Source organism: Episyrphus balteatus, chromosome 1, assembly GCF_945859705.1.
Source record: "Episyrphus balteatus chromosome 1, idEpiBalt1.1, whole genome shotgun sequence".
Lineage (NCBI taxonomy): Eukaryota > Metazoa > Arthropoda > Insecta > Diptera > Syrphidae > Episyrphus > Episyrphus balteatus.
In genome coordinates, this window is record NC_079134.1 from 152,899,833 (window position 1) to 152,924,662 (window position 24,830).

At 29.1% G+C, this 24,830-nt stretch overlaps 1 protein-coding gene across 1 annotated transcript in view; it reads left to right on the top strand.

Moving 5' to 3' along the window:
• The first annotated feature begins 2,130 nt into the window (after window positions 1–2,130).
• LOC129913033 (reticulocyte-binding protein homolog 2a) overlaps window positions 2,131–24,830 on the top strand; it is a 44,158-nt gene continuing 21,458 nt past the window's right edge. Inside the window, exons 1-2 of the mRNA XM_055991380.1 lie at window positions 2,131–2,333; window positions 2,565–2,655. The gene's annotated coding sequence lies outside the window, so the exon portion shown is untranslated. The remainder of the gene's footprint in view (window positions 2,334–2,564; window positions 2,656–24,830) is intronic.

Here is a 24,830-nt window from a genome sequence, read left to right on the forward strand (position 1 = left end):
GATCCACTTAAAAAAATGAAATAACACTCCAAAATGTATTTATTAATTTCGCGGAGCCAACCAATGCAAAGTTTAAAAGAAAGATGTACATAGGAGTATGAATAAAGTGTATCAAACTGAAAAACTCAATTTTAACTAGTGTCGAAAAAATCTTTTTTACTTGCTCTATAGGGCAAGTATTGGTTTCGTGTCGAAAAAAATTGAGGTTTTAATCAAAACCAACATTACGATGATGGAGAACTCCGAAAAAGTGGGTCTCGCCATTCCGTCCGTGCGTCTGTGCGTCCATCTGTACCTACACCTACACATTTCCACAGCATAAACGGGTGGATGGATTTTCTTCAAATTTGGTACAGATGATTTTTATGGAATTCTGAAAGTTGGTTTTTTTTTGTTTTTTTTTTTTATATCTCGCTTAAAAAGTGTAACTCCCATAAAAATTTTTCAATTTAAACCAAATATCTCGAAAACGACTCTAACGATTTTGATTTAACTCTGCAGATGTAATATTTAAGGCGATTGCAATAAAACTGCATTTTTATTTTTTCCAAAAAAAAAGTAAAAAAAAAATAATTTTTTTATTTTAACAAAATTTTGCCCTAAATGTCGGCTCTTCCCCAATATCAATTTTTTTTTTAATTTATACAGAGCCAGCTCTGAAAATCTACAAGTAAACTAACACAAAAGTGCTTTGAACTGCAAGACCAAGTACGTGCGACCCAGTCGTGCATTTTATTTTTTTTTGTAATCGACTTTAATTCCATTACAAATGTTAATCTGGCAAAACCGACATATACGAAGTTTTAGCAACTTCAAACCATTATTAAAAAATTTGACAGGTCAAACTGTCTCTAACCACCTCAAAAAGTACACTCGTTATAATTTTATGAATTTTTTTTTGCAAAAAAAAGTATAAAAAACATTGTATTTTGGAAAAAGAAGTTAATATACGTATGTATGAAGTATTTCTTAATAATTTAATGTATAAAACTTAAATTCAAAAAACCCAAAATGGGCAAAATGGCCTATTTTAGTACTCGGGTAAAATGGTATACTTACTTTCACATGGCATTTTATACCGGTTTTCACATTTTCATTTTTTTATAGTGAAAATGGTTGCTAAACATAAACGATGTACAGAGAGGAAGCCCTGGAGTAAGGAAAGTCCTTGATTCCGTCTAAAATCTGGAAAAAAGCATCTAAATTATTCGAAGTTCCAAAAACTACAGTAAGGAGATGAGAAACTAACAGGAACAGGGTTTTGAATGACTCACAGAAATTTTAGGGGAATTAAGCACCACTTGTTCCAAGAAAATGGAAAAGGAGCCCTTTGACTCGATTTTTCATTTAAAATCACGTATATTTGGACAGTGTGTCATTTTACCCGGGTAAATTTGATCAGTGAAATTTGTAGACGTCTTGAAAGTTAAAAAATTTAAATACTTTTTGGAATTTTTTTAACTCGCAAAGCACAAAAATGTGAGAGTAATATATTAAACTTTCAAACGTTTAAAGCATTTAAGTTTGGATGTTACTTTTTTTCGAGATGAACGCCATTAGCAGTTAAACATCCAAGCAATAAATATTATGTACGTACGAAAAAAAAATGACAAGGCACCCTTTGCTGTTTAATATCCCAGAAGTATGCAACAATTAATATACCAAACAATAGTACACGAACACTTATTCCAAAACGGAAGTGTGTAATATTTCACCGGAAACTCAACAAACCACCTGTGGATCTTAACTTATTCTATACACAAACCAACAATATGAAGAATTTCCGCTGAGGTGAGTTTTCATCTCACAAATGATCACACTCTCGCTTCTGTTTGCATTTTCTATCTACTTTTTTGTACTCCTCTATATCGATATCATTGAGTGGGTGGATTTTCAACTATAAGCCAGAGAGAAGAGATACCAATACAACCAAAATAATATAACTCTTATCTGCATTCACAAAAAAACAAAAAAAAGATACAATACTGTTGAAGAATATCGAGCGAAACTTCCATACCATCCATCACCAATACAACTCCAGAGGTGCTTCCAAACTTCCAGTGAATCGTTGTCGCCGTCATCGTTGTCGTACGAAACAGCAACGAGAACCACCTTATTTGCTTTCAAGATTCGTCCATAGCCATCAGTTCGAGTTCAACGTCAACAGGTGTTACAGTCGTGTGCAGTTATTATTATATTCCTCGCGTTCCGTTACTAACATTGGACATATTTTTTTTTTTTTTAATTTTCTGTTCGCTATTTGCTCTTCTTTTTTTTTGTCTGTCGTTTTTATAATCTTTTTTTTTAGAAATTACGTTCGTTACTTGTTCCAGGTGAATGATTAATAAAAATATAAAATTTTATCTTTGTTTTTTTGTTTGGGGAAGAACCGTGATAACGATTTAAAAGAAAAATAAAAAAAAGATAAAATTAAATATTTGTATTTTTTTCTTAAGAAAAAGATAGTTGTTCAAAGACTGTCTTAAAAAGAGTTTTTCTGTGTTCAAAGATATTAAGTGCGTTATTTTTTTCTTTTTTTTTTACATATTTTTTTGTGTTTCCAGAGGATTCATACGGATATACACAAAAAATACCATTCACGACCTTCTTTTTCAAGGATTAATATTTCAAAAACTACATAAATACAGCCCATTTGTAAGTATCTAGATAAATTTTTTTTTTATGTTAAATTTTATAAAAAAATTTAATTAATTTACCTCGATCGCAAAAAAAATGTGATCGAAAACACGAATGCCAGAATGAAAGAGGGAGAAAGAGAGAGCGACAAAAAAGGTTTCATGTTACCTGGTAATAAGAATGGAGACTGGTAACCAACTTATAGATACTTTTTTTTAATCTTCTCGTCGTCGCCTACCTACGCATACATGTGTAGATACTTATTTTATATTGTTGAATCAGCAGCAAGAGTGCGGAAATTTTTAGTCGTTTTCTATGTGTGTATGATCGACTTTTGTATTTGACAAAAAGTTATTCACCTCTTTGACATTTTACCTTCTACACAAAAATTGAAATTCACCACAAAAATTCGAATAACTTTTTTTCTGACGCGATCACCTATATCGATGAAGAGTGGTGAATATACAAATTTTGTATAAGATAGAAAGAGATAGAGAAAAGAAGGCGAATGGGTTTTCTCGGCGCAGGCAAGTAAAATGCGCAAGATCGATCAATCGATAGGTGAGCAGAGGCAGGCAGGCAGGTTTAAAAGGTTTTTCATACTTATTATTATGACGTTTTGGGTTTTTTATTTGTCCTAAAAATTGTGCTGAGTTTTTCAGTTCATAATTTTCTATGCGTATATCCACCACATGTTACTTGTGGCAGATTTTTTTTTTATTTTAATTTTAAATCTACCTGAATTGTTGTTGTTTTTTTTTTGTAATGGAAGAGTTGATTTAAGTGTATTGCGCACTTAAATCCAGTTTTTGGATTTCCAGGCTATGAACTTTGAATTAGCAGCGCCGTTGTGGCAGCAGTTTGTAACATAAAGAAATCTTTATTGTTAACACAAGAGAAGAGAAGACTGCATTTTGAATGCACATTTTTTTTTTGGTATAGAAATTGTTAAAAACCTCTATAAAGGTAGGTAACTATAGACTTAGGTAGAAAGATATATCCAGCATCTTATACAAGATGTGTGGCTTGAAAAGATGAAAGATTCAATTCAATTAGGTAGAGGTACCAACGTACTCATGAACCACATGGATATATGTACATATAATCAGCACGCAGATGTCTATATAGGATTATGACCAAAAACTTGTTTTGATTTTCTATAAGGTTTTTGCTTTATTTTAATAGGAGGTTTAAAGAAAAATAATTACTATGAACTTTATAAATATTATAAGTTCATATTTTAATGACGACGAGTAAATCTTAATAAAATTTTCAATTCAAATTAAAATTTGCTGATGAAATAATTTTTGTATTTTGTATAAGTAAGTAGCTATGCAAACAAATTATTTCATGAAGAATTCGATATGAATGAAATTTATTTAAACACTGACATAAGCCTTTTTGAAAAAAAAACACAAAAGCAAAGCCAATAAACAGTGCGAGTTAAAAGTGTTGAATTTCTTTTTTTTTTTTTGTATATATGTATTTAGACAAAAACAAAAATTAAAGCTTCAAAAATAAAATAAGTTAATTATATTTGTTGTACTTTTTTTGTTTTTTTTTTTGCTGAATTCATCATTTAATGTTGTTTCAGTATTATAGTTTATTTAATATTTATTTTGTCGTTGATATTATTTTCATATTAATTTAAATATTTTAAGCAATATTCTTCAGGAAAAAAAAGAGTTCAGAGTACATCTTCACATGAAAATGTTTTTTAAATAATAACTAGATAGCTTTTAACAAAAAAATTAATACAATAAAGGCAAAAATACCCATATACATACCAAAGTTCATTGAAATTCTTAGAAACACCCTTAAAAAAAATCAGGGGGACTTTATTTATTCAAAAAAAACAATTGTCAAGTACAATTTTTTTCTGACAGTTATCGAAATATCAATTCTGTAAGTCAAGCAAAAAAAAAAAAACACTACTTAAAAACACTTTTTGACTTCTTATTTTTTTACGGAGAATATATAGAAAAAGGTCAACAGTAACTAGAATATAGCCTATCTTTTCCATCATTTGTATTGCTGTATTTATTTGTGTGGATGTTTTATTTTTAACTTTTGTCAGTGGCCTTTTTAAAGAAAATTTCATCTTCATAGCCAATTTTTTGCTGCAAACAGTTTTTAAACATTTTATGTTGCGAAATATGCTCAATTTTCTGAGGTACATTTAAACGAAAAAAGTATTTGCATTTCAAAAAAATGCATTTATTTATTTTGTTTACTAAAGGCATAATGTCTCAGGAATATTTTGTCAAAATAATTAATTTTTGAGTATTAGAGTTTTCCTATCAACTCATATTTTCAAATTTGGTGTCTCTCAAAACTTCAAAAGAACTTCACCGATCCTTTTGAATTTTTTTACAGTATTTATATTTATATTACAATTTACGAAGCAAAGCTAAAAAGTATTTCTCAATTTTTGTATAATTTTTGTTTTCTATAACGTTTTGTTTAAAGAAAAAACGCTCTCAGTGTTACCCGAGAAAAACTATTATTTTACGAATGAGTTTTTATTTTACATGATCCAGCAACAAAAATTATGAGGGAAACGCAATTTCACTTTTTTCCGAGACACGACGGCGAGTAACTTCGTGGAATCAAAAGTATATAATACGTAAAAAAACGCTAAATTTTCTGACATTTTTCAGTTTTTAGCTTATAAATTCTAAGGGGGTTTGTATTATGGATATAGTTTCTAGAAACCAGCTCAAGAAGATTATATTTGGTATAGTTTGAGACTTACCACAACTCCGTGGGTCAAAAACTAAACAAAATAAATCGAATTAAAAATTTGAATTTTTTTCCACAAAGTAAAAAATGCAAGCTTATTATTATGGAAAAATGTTATTTATATATACTTGTATTATACATATCCTAACAACACACAAAAAAACGGTTCAGACCAATTTATGCGACCTAAGACCAATTTTTTGTCTTAGTTGACTGGCCTTTTTGACTAAAATTTAAAAAAATTAAATACGTACTTATTATTGCTAGAATTAAAGAACTCGAACAGGTAGTACAACAACTTCTTATATTTAAAAAAGAATTGGGCCTAGTTATTACAAAGTTAACTTTGCACTAAAAAAAATTAACCCAGAAATTTTATTTTTACAAAGAAAATATGGATAAATATGAATATTCTAAAGTATGTAAATGTTTTAACGAAGTCTAGAATTAATAAATACAAAAACCGTACAATTTACATGCATAATAATTCATCATTTATAAATTACAAAACGCCTACACTGTCAACATGCCATGGAATTTATATTGAATCAAATACTGAAAACCACTTTTGTATTCCAAGTAACGCCTTTGTAAAACAATTTCAATTTTTCTTAGTTTTAAAATTATGCCTGTATCCTCAAGTCATATAAAATAATTCAATCTTATTTTGACCGTGCGGAAACAAAAAACCATCTACACCTACGCAACTTACCGCACAATACAGTTTTCCTCTCTTTTAATGCAATTATTGATTTAAATCAAAAACACCTTCATTATGGTCTTTCACCCGGAAGCCATATTGAATTGACCAAAAGATATTGTTTGTCTTTTTTTTTGTTTGTTTTTGTCAATTTGTAAAACCATAAACAAAAAAATAAGTGTGGTTGTGTGTATTTTATCCATCACATGACGACTTTGCAAAAAAAAAATAAACAAAATAAATTAAAAACAAAAATCAAAAATACAAAATGTCTTGCAAAACAAATTTGTATTCCAACCGGAAACTTGTTAAACAATCGGAAACAATTTTATACGATACGTTCCAGATGTTTTTAAATTTAGTGATTTACAGGGTGACTTGTGATTCGAACAAAGCAATAAAGCATTACTTTCTTCCATTGTTTTTCGAAAGATTCATTAGTTTTTTTTTTTTTGTCAGTAATATAAAAAAAAAACTAAGCTATTTGTGAAAGAAAAATCTAATTTAAGCTGTTTTAAAATCTTAAGGGGGGAAATCCCTCTGGATGACAGCTTTTTCAATAATTTTTTTTGGAAAACTGAAAGCATTTATTGAAATTTGGGAAAGTATGTGATATTATTGATATTATAAAGTATTGATACAATTTTTTTGAAGTAAAAAAAAAAAAACAAAATGGTGGCTCTACAGCTCTTTAAAGTTGACGCCTCGAGTTTGCGCCGTGCAATGTCCAGGTCCAGAAAATTATTTATAATCAAAAAAGAAATTTTTTTCCAATAAAATATATTAATACGCATTGCATGAACCTAAATTTAGTAAAAAAAAGTGTAAAATAAAAATTAGAGACCAAAAAAACGAAAAAACACAATGTTTTTTTATAAACAAATTGTTAAAAAAAAATATTTATTGTAGAAATTTTGTTGAACTTTTAGGTTCATGCAATGGCCAATAAATTAAAGAGTAATTTGCAATTTATTTCAAGTCGATAGCTTCATTAGTTTTTGAGTTACGTTGCACGGCGCGGAAATAAGCGCGTTTTGAGGAAAAAGCGTTTAAAGTTTTCGTTTTCGTACTGAGGTAGGTTCAATGGGCATGGGTTTCGGGACTATCTTGGGGCATTTGAGGCTTCATTTAAGCCTGAGACCACTGAAAATAGTTTCTTCGGTTGATAAATGAATTTATAAGGCAAACAAAAATTAATGCAAAAATAAAAATTTCCAGAGGGATTTCCCCCCATAAAGTTCAATTAAGTTTTTAAAATTCTAAATTTTGTATTTGAAAATTATGTTAAAAAATTGAAATCATTCAAATCAAAGTGCTAATTTTCTTAAGAATTAAAATTCAAACAAACAAAAATCTGAATCACCCTGTACAAACAAAATTAAACTTTCAATTGATCATCACAAATTGAAATGAATTATTTATCTATTCTGTCATTCATTTTGTATGTTCGAATAGAGAGAGAAGTTGAGATCTAAAGAATTCCAATGAATGAAAACAAATTGATATGCATTTTTCCATTTTTGTACAGTTATTGCGCCGCAAATATAAAAAAGAAAGAAATAAAAACAACAAAAATTGTCTGACTAAACATTTGTATACTGTACATTAAAAAAAAAATAGTGATATCTCAATAAAAGTACAAATACAATAAAAAAAAAAGGGAAAACTAAAACAACAACATTTAAAATGTGAACAGTGAACACCTTAGAGGTATCATGACCGCATTTCCTTTTATACGTTGTTGTTGACAAGATAAGAAATTAACGTTCTTTGATAGTATTTTTTACACAGGTAGGTTGTATAAAAGGTTTTTTTTCTATTAACGAAAATGAGGCATGTGTAAGACGGTATTTCTTGGAAAATAATATACACTACACACACATACAAAAAAAAAACTGATCCGATAAGGCAATTAAATCACCTATTTATGGGTAAAATGAAATCATTCATTTGGCTTTTTTAGAATTTATGTGATCGTTAAAGAATTCAGCAAAAAAAAAAGGTACCTATAAGAGTTATTGGAAAGTTGATAGGGTTTGAAATTATTGAGTTTCATTTTTTTTTTCCAAAATCGTGCTGTTATTTTGTTTAAAGATCTGACAACCTAAATACAAGTAATACCTATCTTTATCGGTTCTAATAAATAAAATTACAACGACTATTTTCTTTATAGCTTTATATTTAAAGGGCTTATTTGATAACTTAAGTTGTTGTTAAATGTTCGCATAAAACTACTTCTAAACATCAACTACTACTTCTGAACAGCAGTTGTTTTTAATCAAAGCTACTTATTGATAGAAGGTTAGGGATTAAAAATTAAGTGTTCTTACCTAATTCAAACCTCATTCAGACAAAAATATTAACAAGGTTATGGCGTTTTATATTCTTTTGTCAGATTTTTTTAAATTTCAAGGAAAAGAAAAAATTTACTCAATTAGCGGTTCTATTTCGAATGTAAACCTAAGCATAATGCCCTGCAAAGCAAAAATGTCTACAATTTGAACTTAATGCGGTCTCCATAGAACCTATATTTTCTTAAATTCAGCTTTTAAAAGGTCATTAATTTTTTGGAAATTCGAATTTTACCAAGATTTTAAGATAGACCGATTTTTTTTAACTTCTATTTTATAGGTCCAAGTGCACTTAGGCTGCACTTTAATTTGACCATGGAGATTGATTTTGATTCATCAGCACCGGTTAAGATCGGTGCACAAAGAGAAAAATGGTCTAAATTTGGCAAAATGTAATCATCAGTGGCATTCAGCCTAAGAGAATTTACAAATTAATTTTAGAAACTCAATTGTTGGTAAAAAGACTTTGCGTTCGGAAACATCGGTCAATCCAATGTAAAAAAAAGTCATTAAGTTCTTATGGGGATCGTGAATCATAAGGGAGTTTTCGACTTAAATTATCAGTTTTGTAAACTGTAAAGATCGGCAAATCAAAGTCCAGGTTAAAATCGCTTCTTCGAGCAAATTTGTATAGCCAGAAGATTTTTTGGTAATTCAAATATGTAGTTAACTTCACCTTATATTTTTACTTGAGGTGGAGGATGCATTTTGGTCATTGGGGTGGGATTCGAAAATTCGCTGATCTGGTGAATCGTTACCATATGCTCCACACGTCATTTAAGCCGCTAAGTTTTCAGCTTTGTGAGGTCGTTGTCACTTTACAGGCTATAGGATTATAACTAAGCTCATGACTGAACCTTTTCCTCCACTCTTCGCCAATGCACACTAGACCGAACTTTGCTTTAATAATCTTTTTTGTCAAAGCCACCCAGAAGGTTTTAAATAATTTATCATCCAATTTTTTCAATACATACTACTTTTCAAACTAGAAGACTGTGATGTTTAATGTCTTATACATGTACTCATTGATTTTTTTTATAAGAGGATGGAGGAGTTGATCCCAACTTAACTTAACTTCACCTGATTATGATTATATTCGTATAAAACTTTTTGATGAATGTAACAAAAACCTGACTTGTCTAAACTCGTCAAGGTATCATAGTCATAGATCCCTCACTTACTAAAATATAAGTTGCTAAATGTTACTTCCAGAAAAACTAGCTTGAGATAAAGGAGAATGGGCAAATTTGTATGGAACGTGGACGTTACGCGGCCATTAATGAATTTGTTATTTTATGATGTTATTAAGTCTTACATATGTTTTGCAGAAGTTTGATTCTTGTGACGTACTTCAGAAACGGATAAAATGCATTTTTGCATTTAACACTTTATGCAGATTGTCCTCAATGTTGTATCTTTAATATGTATTTAAAGTGCATATTATGATACTCTGTTATTTTCCCTGACTCTGAAGACCTTAATCTTGAATATCCAACCACTAGAACCCAAACTATAAGCTTTTTTAAACAACAATTTTAAGCCTATTTTGAGAGTTTTGTTGTTCAATTTTTTGTTAGTTTGAATCGTTTGAAAAACTCTCGAACAAAAACAAAAGCGGTTGGCTTAAAAATCTTGTATTATGAGGTCTATTGGTCGGATTTTCAAGATCAATGTCTTCAGGGTCAGGGAAAATGCCAGAGCTTCATATTGTATATTTAAAATAAAAATGTAATCCAATTTTTCATTCACACATTAAACGATGCATTGACAATACTAATATTGCAATATCTTGCATTCTAAATGCAATACAGTGAAACATGCAATGTAAAAGTTTGTCCTAAGATATAGCCCTTTCATTTGATACCAATTTCATTAATGGCCGCTCAACGTCCAAAATACCCATTCTCCTTTCAAATCCTTTCAAGACCCAATTGCCTGGACCTTGGAAACCAATATCGATTAGGTACATATGTATATTTCATCTATGATCGTCTTAAGGTGTGACATTAAGCCGTCTTAAAGATACAATCGTTAGTATAATCTTAATGGACCCTAAGTAAGAACTTGGAATTCAGGTTTACAAAAGGGTTTTACTATTTTAATATTTTTTTTTTTTTATAAAAAAAAAAAATATTTATAAAGTGCGAGCTCTTACATTTAACCAAGAACTTTTTTACGATTTCAATCTGTAGCTGTATAAAACAATCTACAGAAAAATAAAATGATCAAGTCAATTGCTGGCTGCTGTCATTATAATTTAATTCCATGAAAATGAAATTTCGCTATAAAACTGCAACACAAGAGTGTAGGTGGCTTTCAAAGTGGATATAGTGTCTGGGGCAATATGATGTGACTCATCCAGTTTAACTATACTGGCAACGCACCATGAACTAATCTGATCCATGGTCTGTTGGTTTCTCTCTGTTTTTAAGTTCACTAACCTTTTGTAAGTGTTTTTGAGATTCTCTGCCCTCAATGTTTATAGTGCTAAAAAAATTAAATTGTAATTATTATCTATAGAGTATATTAGCCTACGTGTGCAATAATATGAAACGTAAAAAAAAATATTTTCAACCCGTTTTCGTTGTATCTTCTTTTGTTGTATTTTTTACTTTTACGACATAACGTGACTAGGAATTTAAAACAATATTCGTTACTAGGTTGTTAGCACCGAAAAAAAAAAATACCTCCAATTTTTACCTATGCTTTAATGCTTTCCAATCCACTATACACTACTTGTCAATAAGTTGATACTACTTGCATGTATTTGCATGTAAGTATAAGGTAGTACCTCGCCATTGTGGCCAGTCACTTGTCTGTCTTTTTGCACTTCTATGAGTTTACCAATATTTTTCATGTCCACTAAGATTTGTTGCCTCAACAAGTACCAATAAGAAAAAAAAAAATACCGGACATGCCTCACGAACAAAACCGTCGTCGTCGTCTTGTTTAAAATTTGCTTATGAGCTGTAAATAGGTGCTTAAGATACTTATTACAACGGTACATTACACAGAGTAAATACAGTCTTTTACCACCCAAATCGGTATAGTGCCCTAGAATATTTATAAAGTGAGGAACATGTTGCTTGCGACTTAAATTTCAGTTGTCAAAAAAAAGACTACGAATGGGTCGTATGAAGTAGCTTATTGCCTTTAAGTTGAAAAAGGGGGTAAGTTTTTTTTGCGGTATTTGTTACATAGATGAAGGTTACCCTTTAGCCTGAGAAAACAAGGGCTATCTGTTTTTTTGTAGTCAAAAAAAAAGAGACAACTTTGTACAATAAAAAAAGGGGTTGAAAAGGTTCGGTTGTACCTAATTTTTTTTTAATCCATAACTTGCCCTAAGTACCTACTTACCTAAAGTATCACAAATAAAATACAAAAAAAAAAAATTGACGATTAAATTAACTTCCAGTGCATTGGTTTTCTGAAATATTTTTTTTTTTTTTTGTTTGTTCGTTTCAGTGTGTCGAATTATTCGCTATATGAGCACCACTTTTCAATCATAGGAAATTTTATAACCATTCAACTGGAAATAATGTAAATAAATTTTCAAAAACAAAATATAGAAAAATATAGCGAGAATCTTTTTATAGAGATGTTATATGAGTTTAAACATCCTTTTGGGGATTTGAATTTTATGGTGTGTTTTATGGTAAATATTATACTGATCTCATCTGAACGTCAGACTATGTGGGATCTTAGAAAAATGTGTACGCAATATAAATTATATTCATTTTATTATGAAAACAATGGAAAAAATGCATGAACGTAGTCGTCGTTTGCCGCCTTGAACCAGAGGCACTGTCAGCCAAGCAATTGTAGGAAATTCAATCAAGGTCGGCTCGCATGAGTAACAAAGATGGATTATTATTTTTTTTTTTTTTCTTTTGGACCATTAAGTTTTTTAATTAATTTTTTATAGAAAAATGAGAGTTGACTTATATTTTTCTTTTTTAATTTTGATTGAATTTGCGAAACAATGAATTGCATTGATCTTGAACTCTAGACGATCAGTGATTTTTGTTACTTATTTGTGTTTGTCATAGAGAAATAGTGAAAAATAAATGCTAACGGATAGTGGCTTTTTAAATAACTATGGGTTATTGTAGGTCAGATCAATTTGTGTTAAGAAAAAAAAAAAAAGATTTTGGTATATTTACTTTCCGCATTATTTGAGCACGTAATATAAGAAAATGAACACATCTGAACATTTTAAAAATTAGCAAAATAAGCAATGTTCATGAAAATATTTTTTGGTCAGAAGAACTGAATGAAAGGTGATATCAACAAATTTCTTATGTATGTTTTTAAGCAGATATTAAAGTGTAACTTAGAAAAATGTCATCAAAAAACTTTAGAAAATGGCGTATCTTCAGTGAATCTCTATCCGGGATCGGGTCAAAATTCTGGCTTCAAAATTCTGCTTTTCAAAATTCTGTTTTTTTAAAGAAAATTCTGTTTTTCAAAATTCTGCTGTTTTTCTATTCTGCTTTTCAAAATTCTGCTTTTTAAAATTCTGCTTTTCAAAATTCTGCCAGCATTATACTTGAACAAAAAAATTCTGCCAATTCTGTTTTTTTTTTATAGCATATAAAGAAAAATACACCTCATTAATGTAATTCAACATTGGCACTTTCCTAAATTTTTTTGTTTAAGTGTCGCAAATATTTTTTAAAATGCATAGACTGACTTTCTTTCAAATAAAATCTATAACTTATTGGAACCGATGTTGTTTGACACAAGATATTCCTTTTCTTATTCAAATTTTTGAATATTCATCTTTATTTGACAAATTAAAAAATTTTGAATTATTTTCGGAAATGTTTAGTATTCAAAACGTTTCTTAATATTTTCAAATTTATTCATTTATAAAGAAAAATTAATATACATTCAAAGAATGCAAATTATGTAGGTAAGTAATCAAATAAACAGATAATTTTTCAAGAAGATGATTTTACAGAATTTTGCAAAAAATTAAAAAAGGGTTTGGAAAATGTTAAAAAGCGCGCGCTTTTGAACATTTTCCAAACCCTTTTTTAATTTTTTGCAGAATTTTGAAAAACAGAATTATGAAAAGCAGAATTTTGAAAAACAGAATTTTGAAAAACAGAATTTTGAAAAGCAGAATTTTGAAAGCAGAATTTTGACAAAAGAATTTTGACCCCGGCAGAATTTTGACCCCAACCCTCTCTTTCCCTGTACAAGCCTTGTTTAATAAGTACTAGATCAATGGCACGCAGTACACACACAAAACCTCAAGTTGTGTTTAATATTTTTACTTGAAATTTAGTACAAATTGAAAATATTAAAATTCAGGTTTTTGACTCGCATTTTAATTTAGTTGAGTTTTCTTTTAACAAAGCACGTGCATAAACTCAATTTTTTGAGCTACACTTAAGTTCCTTACTTATATATATATAAAGCTTTTGCTACCACCTTTCTTAAAATAAAAAAAAAATTGTAAAAAACGTACCGTTTTTAGAACCTTACCCCTTTTAATAAATGAATGAGAAATTTTATGCTTAAGCATGTTTCTGAGATCATTTAGAAAAAAAAATTGCAATACGAGAAAAAGGCCTTGATTCACTAGAGGATTAATATAAAAAATTTAACTTGTTAAGGCTATTTTTAAGATATTACAGAGTGTGAAAAACTTCATTTGGGCCTTGTTCACATATTTTGTGGACCACCACTTTAATAACATACCACTATACCCCTTTAATCTGAGCTTGCACTTTTTCTTTGCAAAGATATTAAGTCAAATAAATTTTCAAAACTTTCGACTGGTTTCCCAACCTCGATGAAGAGGAGGGTTACAAATCAAGAAGAGAAATGTCTAAAAAAATCACTGATTTATTGAACTAATCAGTAAGTTACTGTATGCATGTACTGTACATATATTTCGAAAAATTTCTCTAAAAGGTAAATTTTTATTATAACCCAAAAAAAAATGTTACACATACACCACAGTGACTAAGTTACCTTCGTTGGACAAGTTCTAATCCTAAACATTTTGCCCTTATTATTATTATTATTTTTTTGATTTTTTTTAAATTACGTCAACTTTGGCGCTTTTGTAATTATTTTGTTTTAGGTTTTCAAGACGGATTAATGAATTTTCTTCAAAATGGCACAATATATAAACAAAAATGTTATTTGTTTGTTTTTAACTTTTGAAAACTGTTTATAATTGAAATTGACACCATGGGTGAAATGTTTGCTTAAAGTTCATCAAATTATTTGCTTTGTTTATTGATTTTTTTTTTATATCTACAAAGAGAAATTCTTTTTGTTTCAAAGCAGTATTTCACCAGCTTAACAAATTTCACAAAAATAATGACAAATACAAAAAGTATTTCAACTGTCAGCGGCAGCTACCAAATAAAAGTATACCGCAAGTTGGTGAATTTTTGTTCAAATTCTTATCTCCTGACATTTTATATCCACATTTGCTTATCTATTTGATTGATTTGTTTAAATTCATTTGCGTTTCAAATTGCCAACACGATAGTCATTATTTTGCAAAAAAAAAAAATGAAAATTGATTCAGTGCTAAGCTCAGCTTAATTTATGGTAAGGCATTAATGTTGTCTATTTTTTGTATGGCACGATTTTTTAGTAACAAAAAACAAACAAAAAAACAAACAACAAAGATACCGGGTGTTGTTAAACCTCGGGGTGTACTTTATATTTTTTCTTTTAAATTAAATTAAAAAAAATAATTATATACTTCGCTTCGGTTCCAATGCAAATTTTATTTGAAAAAAAAATTCATTGCAATATAACTGTATTAGTGTACTAAATATTTATATGTATATCAAGTTTGTCATGATCGTGAAGTGAGTAGGCTGCATCGGCGTCATGATAATTGATCATTTTCTATATAAAGTTGGCAGAAAATGGAAAACCGTTTTCGTATATATTTTTTTTTTCAATTTCTTAATTAAGTGGCTTGCCGTTTACAGAAACAGAGGTGACTATGTACATAGTTATGAAATACACTTTAAAGGCATTTTAATTTATTTTTTTTTATCGTCAATTATGGTCGTTATAGTTTAGTCTTCGCGACAAACGATGGAGGATTGTTTATTAGTTTTTGACACCTCATGAAGAAAACCTGGTTTGCTTTTGGCTGGTTGTTGAAATTCTCTTGTTTGATTGATTTTAATTAGTTTACATACCACAAGGCTATAAACAAGCATGCAGCAGCGCTTTGTTTATAATTCACTTAGCAATTTGATCGTCTTGCGTTACGTTTTGACGTTTCTAAGTAAACTTTTAATGGCTGACTGATTGAACAGGTTTCATGATGACAGCCACAGTAAATATAAACATTGTTTATTAATTAATTGTAAAGTTTCTTTAAGAATTAATCTTTAAGAAATATCATTTTTCGTGTAATCAATTTAAACTGCCAATGAATGCTTGATTTAACTAAGTAACATGACACACATGACTTCAGTTACAAGTTCAATTTGAAATCTTTTCGATTAAGCTTACATTAGTTTGCACTTAACTACTTTATTTTTATTTTATCTTATTTGTCTGATGTGGGGAATTTCAATATCATCAATTTTGTGAATGTGCATTAAAAAATATGTAAGGTTTTTAAATTAATATCAGGTCAATTATTTATAATAGTATATATTTTGTAAGAGAATATAATGACAAGGTTGAGTCGGTCTATCGATAAGAATAAATTCTTCAGTTAATTTTATTTTATTAATACAATTAGTTCAGTTAAATGGTAATTTCAATGCTATAACAAAGAGTAGGATATGAAAAATTACTTTAGAAAACCTATATGCCCCTGAAATATTCTTTCCGATTTCATCAAACAACTCGCATATTTATTATTGTGTAAATATGTTTCTATGGAAATATTGCAATAACATATTCCAACTTGTCATTGTGAACTAATTTAACTTGATTATCATTTGTCATTTCAAGTTTTTTATAAAGTTTGACGGGTTTGTGATTGATCGATGAAATTGAAATAATTCCATTGCCAAAATATAATTGATTTGTTTGAAGCCCAACAAACTTTAATCAATAATATGTGATACTTAAATATTGTTTAGAATTGAATGTTTAAAAATTTGTCTGTATAACTTATGAAAAATTTGAATTCCCTCCCACTTTTTTGAAAATTCTTTGTTAGCAATTGTATTTCATAATTATGCGTTTTTATCAAGAATGGTTGTTAAAATCTTGTCATAGTCACAGGAGCGTATGTGTAAAATTTTGAATGATAAAGTACATTATTTATGAAAATTCAAACTTAATCGGTCACGGTGGTGTATGCGCAACATTCTTTTTTTAATAAAATCATTTTACTTTTTATATCTTCAAAATATGATTACAACATGAAAATAAAGCAGTAGGTGAAAAAAAAATCATATTTTAAGCATAATATTTTGTCTTAAATAAACTTCATGTCTTCAAAATTAAAACATTTATGAATGTAAGCCCTTGAACAAACCATTTACTACTTTATAGTAAAGACTTAGAATGATGTTATATTTACGGTAACCATCCGTCCCGGTTTACCCGGGACTGTCCCGTATTTCTACAGCTTGTCCCGGGTTTTTATTTAAGCAACTCGGGACGTATAAGTGTCCCGTATTTTGTAATTTGTCCCCTGATTGTCCCGTATTTGCACATTCTCTGATTTTTGTATTCAATATTTTAAATAACTTGTACGGAAAACAATAAAAAAGTGGTTGGAAATTAAAATTTTTCGGATAAAGCCTAGTACGCTGCTGAAGCAAAAAGAAAATTTTTCTATGTCTCCAAAGTCAAAAAACTGTTGCTGCAAGAAAAATTGCCTGGACAAATAAATGGGAGTGACAAACGATTGAAAACTCTCCATATATTCTTGCAAAGGTAAGAATTTCGTTACCTTAGCTGCGTATTGTGCAACGAAAAGCAAAATTTTCGTTTACGATTTCGTTGTGCTGGTTTTGTATGAACATTTTCGTTTCGCTTCTAGACTAGGCTTCAGCTTTTTTTAAATGTTCGTCAATTATTTAGTTCCAGCTTCTCTTTGTTAGGTTGCTACACCAGGTAAAAACGAATAAAGAACAACATATGGAAGAGTAAAGATCCCAGATAAGTTGAAAAACTGTTAAGGACATTTTGTGTTAAAGATCATACAATTTCAAAATCATTTGAAATAAAATTGAAATGTTAAAAAACATCTCTCCCGATTTTGATTAAAAAAACTTTGATAAAAAAAAGTTATTAACAGACATTATTATAAAACCATTTTCTTGATTTCTGATTTCGTAAACGACTTAAATGATTTCAACAAAAACGCTCCCATAAAATCGTTTAGAAAATCTTGATATCAACACAAGGAAAAATTATGAAAACTCATTTAAAAAAATTTAATTTTTTTTTTAAATCAATATTTTCAAAACGATCCAACGAATTTTGTATCTGTCCCGGGTTTCGCTTCCAGAAATATGGTCACCGTAGTTATATTAGAATCTGAAAATTCAACCAGACAGAGAGATTTTGAATCACTAGTCCTATTTATTGTTTTAAAATAAATACAAATAAAAGAGTCAAGGAGTGGTAAAGTAGTTCGCTAGGAGATAAAACTTTTGCTTCACTTATTTTTCTAGTAACCTCTAAGAATTTCTTTATTCTCCACATTGATCTCTGACACTAAGTACTACATTCCTTTAATTCTGCAGATACCATTGTTATGAAACTATTTCTGAACAGAAAGTTCGTTAAAACATCAAATTTTTTCACAATCTTAGCAAACATATTATACGATCTGTATAAACATTTTTTTAAAGTAAAAAATCCTATTTTGATCGCTGAGAAAGTTTTGAACTATGTATTTTTAAAGATTCGTATCTAAGCCATTTACATATGTTAATTCAAAATAAACTCATATTAAGAGAACAAGGATACACAAGAGAGAGTGAATAAGTATTCTACTTAAATTTCTCAACTTTTAGAACTACCTAACTTCTTTAAAAAACTGTAACGCAAGTAAAAATTTTGACACATTTTGTTTTTTTTTGTATGTGTGAAAACAAATTATAAAAAATGTATGTATTAAAATGATCTAAGGATTTGTTTTTAAGAACTCAAGACCTAAAAAGGTTAGGTATACATTTAATGGAATTCACAATGAAAATAAAGCAAATAATAAAAATTAAAAATCAATTATAATTCCAAATGCTTACAACGGATATATATTTTTTCAAATATGATGTACTTATAAGCATTCTTTATCTAGATAATCAATAGAACATTTCTTACTTGAAATGTTTTAAGTGTGTAGCTATGTAGGTACTTATAAATTTTATCATTTAAAAAAAAATATATGTCTGTCATTGAGTTAACATTGGCGACACACAATCGTGATTTGAATTCATGTATCCAAAAAATTTTATTATACTTAATAATGTAATGTTTTTTTTTTTCGCTGACGTATTTATCTCATTTATTCTGATATTGTTCTATTTCATTTAACTTTTTTTATTTGAAATGAATACTTATTAGTTTTATTTTGCTTCATGGAATATAAATAAATCTTTAGAAGCTTTGGAATTGATTTTTTTCTATTCAATTAGAATTTTAAGTTGTGCTAACATTTCAAAGACAGGATGTAACTTTTGATAAATTGATTCCTGTCTGTCTAATTCCGCGGCTCTTTAAAGTGTTACACCCAATGACGTTTTATAATCGACTTTCTTAATGAAATAATCAAAATGCTTCATAAAGCATTTTTATAAAAAAGTAATAGAAGATGATAACAACTGAGATCTTGATAGGAATATAGTCAGAAGATTGAAAGTACTAAAATCAACTTATCAAGAAAACTATTAGAAAATTTTATCCTTAAAAATTCCTAACTATTTTCTCAATAAGCACCTGCTTTTTCTTAATTTAAAGAACCTTGAAGTAACAGCTATTTAAATCTTTGTCCTTGGTGCTAAGACCAATTGTTTCCTCCTCGGAATTTCCCAAAATGTGTTCCTAATTTAACAATGACGGGAAGAAAGACATCCTGTTTGTTTTGTCAAAATCTTAGTCACACAATTATTTCCTTAACTGAGGTAATCTCTGTGATATTACGGACAAAACGTGTTTTTTTTCTTTATTGTGAACAAAAATAAACTTCACATCAGGTATAAATTTTATTGAGGGTAGCTTACCTCTCAAATCTTTTTTCTACGAAACTATATTTCAATTTTTACGGTCACATAGATTTTATTGACAGTTCATTATTCTAACAAGAAAGAAGGAATGAACCAGTCACGCTTACATCCGGACATATTAAAATTTATACAAAACGCAGGTAAAATGAAGTATTTAAAACAATATTTCACAAATTGCGTTAAGTCATCAGGTTCCAAGCAAAAAAAAATGGGAAGGAACAATTTTCTTAATTGAAGATCAAAGTCCATATATTTGCCATCAAGTGTCAGAGTGTAGTCAAGTGATTTCATCAATCCAAGTACATTTTTTATTTAAACAATTAAATCTAAAGTATTATTTCAATGGTGATTCCAAATTGTTACAATCTAATCTATTTTTCTTTATTAACTTGTTAAAAAATTCTTAAACATATTTAAAAAACCATTCAAAGTGATTTGTTAATACATTTATCTATTCAAATGACACTTGAAAGGTTTTAACAGATAATAATGTACGTGCAATCAACAAATATTTATCAAAATACGTGTGCATTTTTCTTTTGTTTATAAATTTATTAGAAAAAAAAAATTATTATTTTAAACTAATTTTATTATTTATCAGAGAAAAATTTAATCGCATTTCAATAAAAACAAAAAGAACAACAAAATTAAAGGGGCGTTACTTATTTTTTTATAACAATACTCTGTTTCAGAGCAGATATTATTTTGTTGTTCCTCGATCAATGTGAAGGCTATTTTTTTTTTCATTCTGTTTAAACCTTTAAAGCAAAACAATCACAAATGGCGGCATTCAGTACTGAATGACTTCATTTTAAACATACGTTAATTTTATTCAAGCCTCAAACAAAAAAGAAAACACTGAAAAGATAAGATTTTTATCTTTTCTTAATATAACAAGATATACACGTACAAAGGTACACATCACGGTAAGTTATTATAAGATATTCATAATTGTAAGCTCTCACATGAAATATTTACATATGTATCTTTTTCATCTCTAATCGGATGAGGTGAGATTGGGTGTTTTTCTTTGGTTTAAATTAAAATATGTTTGTGTTTTTTTTTTTTTTTTCTGAAAAAATGAGTATTATATCTGAGCAGCTTATTTGTCACTTAATGGATGTAAGATATCTTTTGTTTTTATTTTTTTTATTAATTACTTATAAATGTAAATTTAAAGGAAGGAACTTAGAGCCTTCAAAAATTCCATGATAATTTAATTGTTTAGGCGGGGTAAAATCGAGTATATCATAAAACTAAAACTAAGGTGACTTTATCGTATAATAAAAGTAAGAAGATTGTACATCACTCTTAACACTTTTATTTGATGTTTACTGATCTCTTAGAAAGAACTAAGTGACTCACTCAAGATCTGAATACTGTTTACTCCAGTTAAAAATATTTACTTAAAAACCATTTTTAAACTTTTAAAGAGTTATCACATTAATCAATCTCTTTCGTACGAAGGTCTGATGCAATTTTAGCTGGCATAATCTAATCAACTTTTTCAAGACCAAATTCTTCATTTTCACAGTTTCTATTATTCCTAAAATCAGCTAGTGAATTACTAAAGTCTCTTACAAAATGCCTTTGTATTACGGTCTATAATTTATAAAATTTAAGAAACAAACTTTTAACACCAATCTTGTGCCAGACTGATTACTCGCCAGAATTTAAAAATGGTTAACTTTGCTAGTAGCCGATACTTGATACCTAAAAGTAACCTTGTTAAACTGCATCCAAATTAGTTGGCTAGACTTATTTCATAAATTTTGGAGTTGTTATGGTGTAAAAAATTATGTTATTGGATTAGAGAATAATTTGGTACTATTTGTGGTACACATTTTACGCCTTATAATAAACGTGAAAACGGTACATATTAACTACACAGAGCGTTTAGCGCGGTTTCTTAAGAAAATTTCGGAAACTTAAAGTATCTTTAGGAATGAAAGACCTTGAACCGGTTGAGCTGTACAAAGTACAACAGTTTGTTAACTGTTCCTCTTATGGTATATTCAGTCACCAGGCAAAAGTTTTTCATCAAAATCTTAATTATTAAAAATTTAATTATTCAATATTCACTTCATTTTGGACTAACGAGACCTTTTTAACCTCATCTACCTTCGTAGTTCATAAGAAGCTTATAACTAAGTCCAGTTTCAGTTTGGCAATTATTTGTATTAGTTTAATCGAAGTTTGAAACATGATTTAGTTAGAAGGGCCGTCAAAAATGTGATGGAACAAGAAGCCTTATTGCGATTTAAAAACACAATAGCTGAGAGAGCTCACCGCAAATTTTGGTAGCCAGTTTGATAGTTGTATGCATTCTGATATCGAATTAAAAAGTTTTGTAGCTTTAATTCGAGGCTTTATTTGGTTTTCAGGAGGTTGAACAAAGTGAGTTTTCGAATTCGTTTGAGTTGGCTAGATCTACACTAACTCACATTCTTAATCTGTGGCATTTGGCATAACATCAAAAGTGGTAAAAAAACGTTTTTTTTGCATTTTCTAACGGTAATATTTCCAACTTCAGGTTCGAGTTCAACACATCCAAAACCTTCAGAAAAGTATATTTTGGTTCATGTGGGGAAGATCTTGTTAACTCCAAAAAAGTCAAAAAACCATTTTTTCGAACCTTCTAACGGTAATATTTCAAAAACGGGAGCTGATAGGATATTTCTGACTTCAGATTCGAGTTCAGCACATCAAAAACTTATAGAAAAGTATATCATAGTCTCGGCACCAAAAAAAATTAAATTTTGTAGGCCAGTGTAATTGTAACTGAAGATATAAACTTTTTGAACTAACGGTTCTTCTTTTGGAGAGTTTTTAATTCAAACAAACTAGAAACTTAACAGAAAAGCGTCCAAAACATCTGATTTAATATTTGAAGAAACTATGGCTTATTAATATATATAGTCTTCTCTTGACTTCAAAAATTTCACAAGAAGAAATTTAGAACAATTAAATTGAACGGTCTAGCTAACCGGAGCAATTCGCCAAAATATTGGGTTGTACACAATCAATCCACGTGCTTTAGGATTATCATAAATTACTTCACAAACGTCAAAGCAAAATTTACACTTGCCTTTAATAAGAAAAATTATAGCATCTTCCGATAGGGTGATGACTTCTGTATAGCTTTGTACTTCATTTACACCTTTGCTTGGCTAATTTTACAATGATTACATAGTATTTGCTCAGAAAATCTTTAATTTATGTCATGCATCCGAAGATAACTAGTCAAGTCCATTATTATATTCCTACATCAAAATTCTGTGTGTGTATATTGAACCAATTCAACTGATTTGTTCTATGAATTCAAGGTGTAAGATCAATTTTTAAAACCTGCTGTCACATACAACCATTTCATATTAAATTATAAATTCTTTAACGTCATATTAACCTATGACGTTTGGCTACAATCTGTAGTTCCTCTTGTGACTAATCTACCTTCAGAATCCAACGCAAGGTATGTATTAAATCAATAATTTTAAATCAATGTTTACGCTTTAAAAACTACTTAAACACAAAACAGAAAAAAATCCCCCAAGCTATTATTTTTAATTACCAATTCGAAATGAACTGTTTTATAAACCCATCATTTATTTTATTTACCTCACGGTTAAAGTCAGCTAATAGGTATGCCTTGTGTTTCAAGCTTAACGAAAGAGATCGTGTATGCTTAAATAAAATAAAACAAACCCAAGTCCCATCTGTATTTTTCATGTTGTTGTTGTAGATATGTATTATTTCTGTTGATGTATGGACAAAACAACTTGCTTATGCAAATAAAATTCTAACGAAGCGAATTGAAGCCTCACCTAGAAATTCAGATTGAGGTAGAGGAAAAAAAAGACAAGTACACCAGATTCGCCGCATCATGAATGCCATTCAAATGACATAAGAGCAAACTCTTTACAGTCTAATCATATCGATTTAGTTCAGTTAGCAATATTTTAAGTATTTATGATCTCATCCATCTTGTTTTAACTGTCAAAAAAAATATTAAAAATAAACGAAAAGAGATAAAGAACTCTATAATGTGTCATTTAGACGATGAGAGTTTCTCTCTTTAAGCCTTGCGTTTTATGAGGCCAAATGGCATTACGTGCAAGTCATGCTATTCTTTAAGATACTAAGCGAACAACGATGTAGGTAGAAGAAATAAAAGAAAATTTACTTAAGATTATAAACAAACATGAATATGTAGATGAAAATATGACAGGAACTCGTATTCAACGAAACCTGTTTTCAACCATTTTCTTCCATATATTTATGGTAAACTGAACGAAAAGTATTGTGACAAACTAAGCATGCGATTTCGGAGTTACTTTGACAGCATGCGATGACATTCAGCGGTGTTATTTACACAGAAAGAAATAATTTACCTATCAATTTGATGGCAGCTACTTTAATTCACCACCATTGTAAAAAAAAAAAAAACTATGACACAAGTGACAGACAAAGTCTTTTCGGTTGGTTGGCTTCACATTTTGTTATGACCTTCAGAATCTTCACTGAGCGGAAAATAGAGGGTGAATCGCTAATATGACTTAAAGTTAATTGATCCAACTCTTTTTTCCTTAACTTTGAATTTTTTTCTGAGAATTTCAATGTCGTTATTTTTTCCTGAATTAATTTTATTTTTTACGGTTGTCACATGGTGGCGTCAATAGCGGCATAAATCAGTAGGAAACCCAATACCCAAAACAAAAACCTTTAAGAGTCTTAGATATAAAAGAAATTTAAAAGAGAGGCTGGAAAAACTGTATCGAATGTCACATAATTTTTAAAATTCTTTGTGTGTTGTTCCGTTCCAATTTTTCTATCCGATCTGATCTAATGTGATCCAAGATAACCGGTAACTTATAATGTTATAGATGCAATATCAAAAGGAAATGCTTTGACAATCAATTTAGTTTCTTTGTTGTGATGGTGATGCTCGTATAATATTCTTATAGAGTTCTTCTGTGTTGTAGGTGTGGTATCGTTATTGTGTCGTATACCTAGTTAGTATAGTGAATATGTGGTCTTTTTCTACGTTCATTAATTCATTATGTTTTGATTTGAATGAGAAATTTTTTTTAATGGGATTATGAATTTAATCACGTAGTAACACACGCGTTAAAGTTAAATTCCAATGTCTGAATTTATAGCTTTATTCATAAATAATTCTTTGATTTGACATTCACACTTTATTATTGAAGTCAT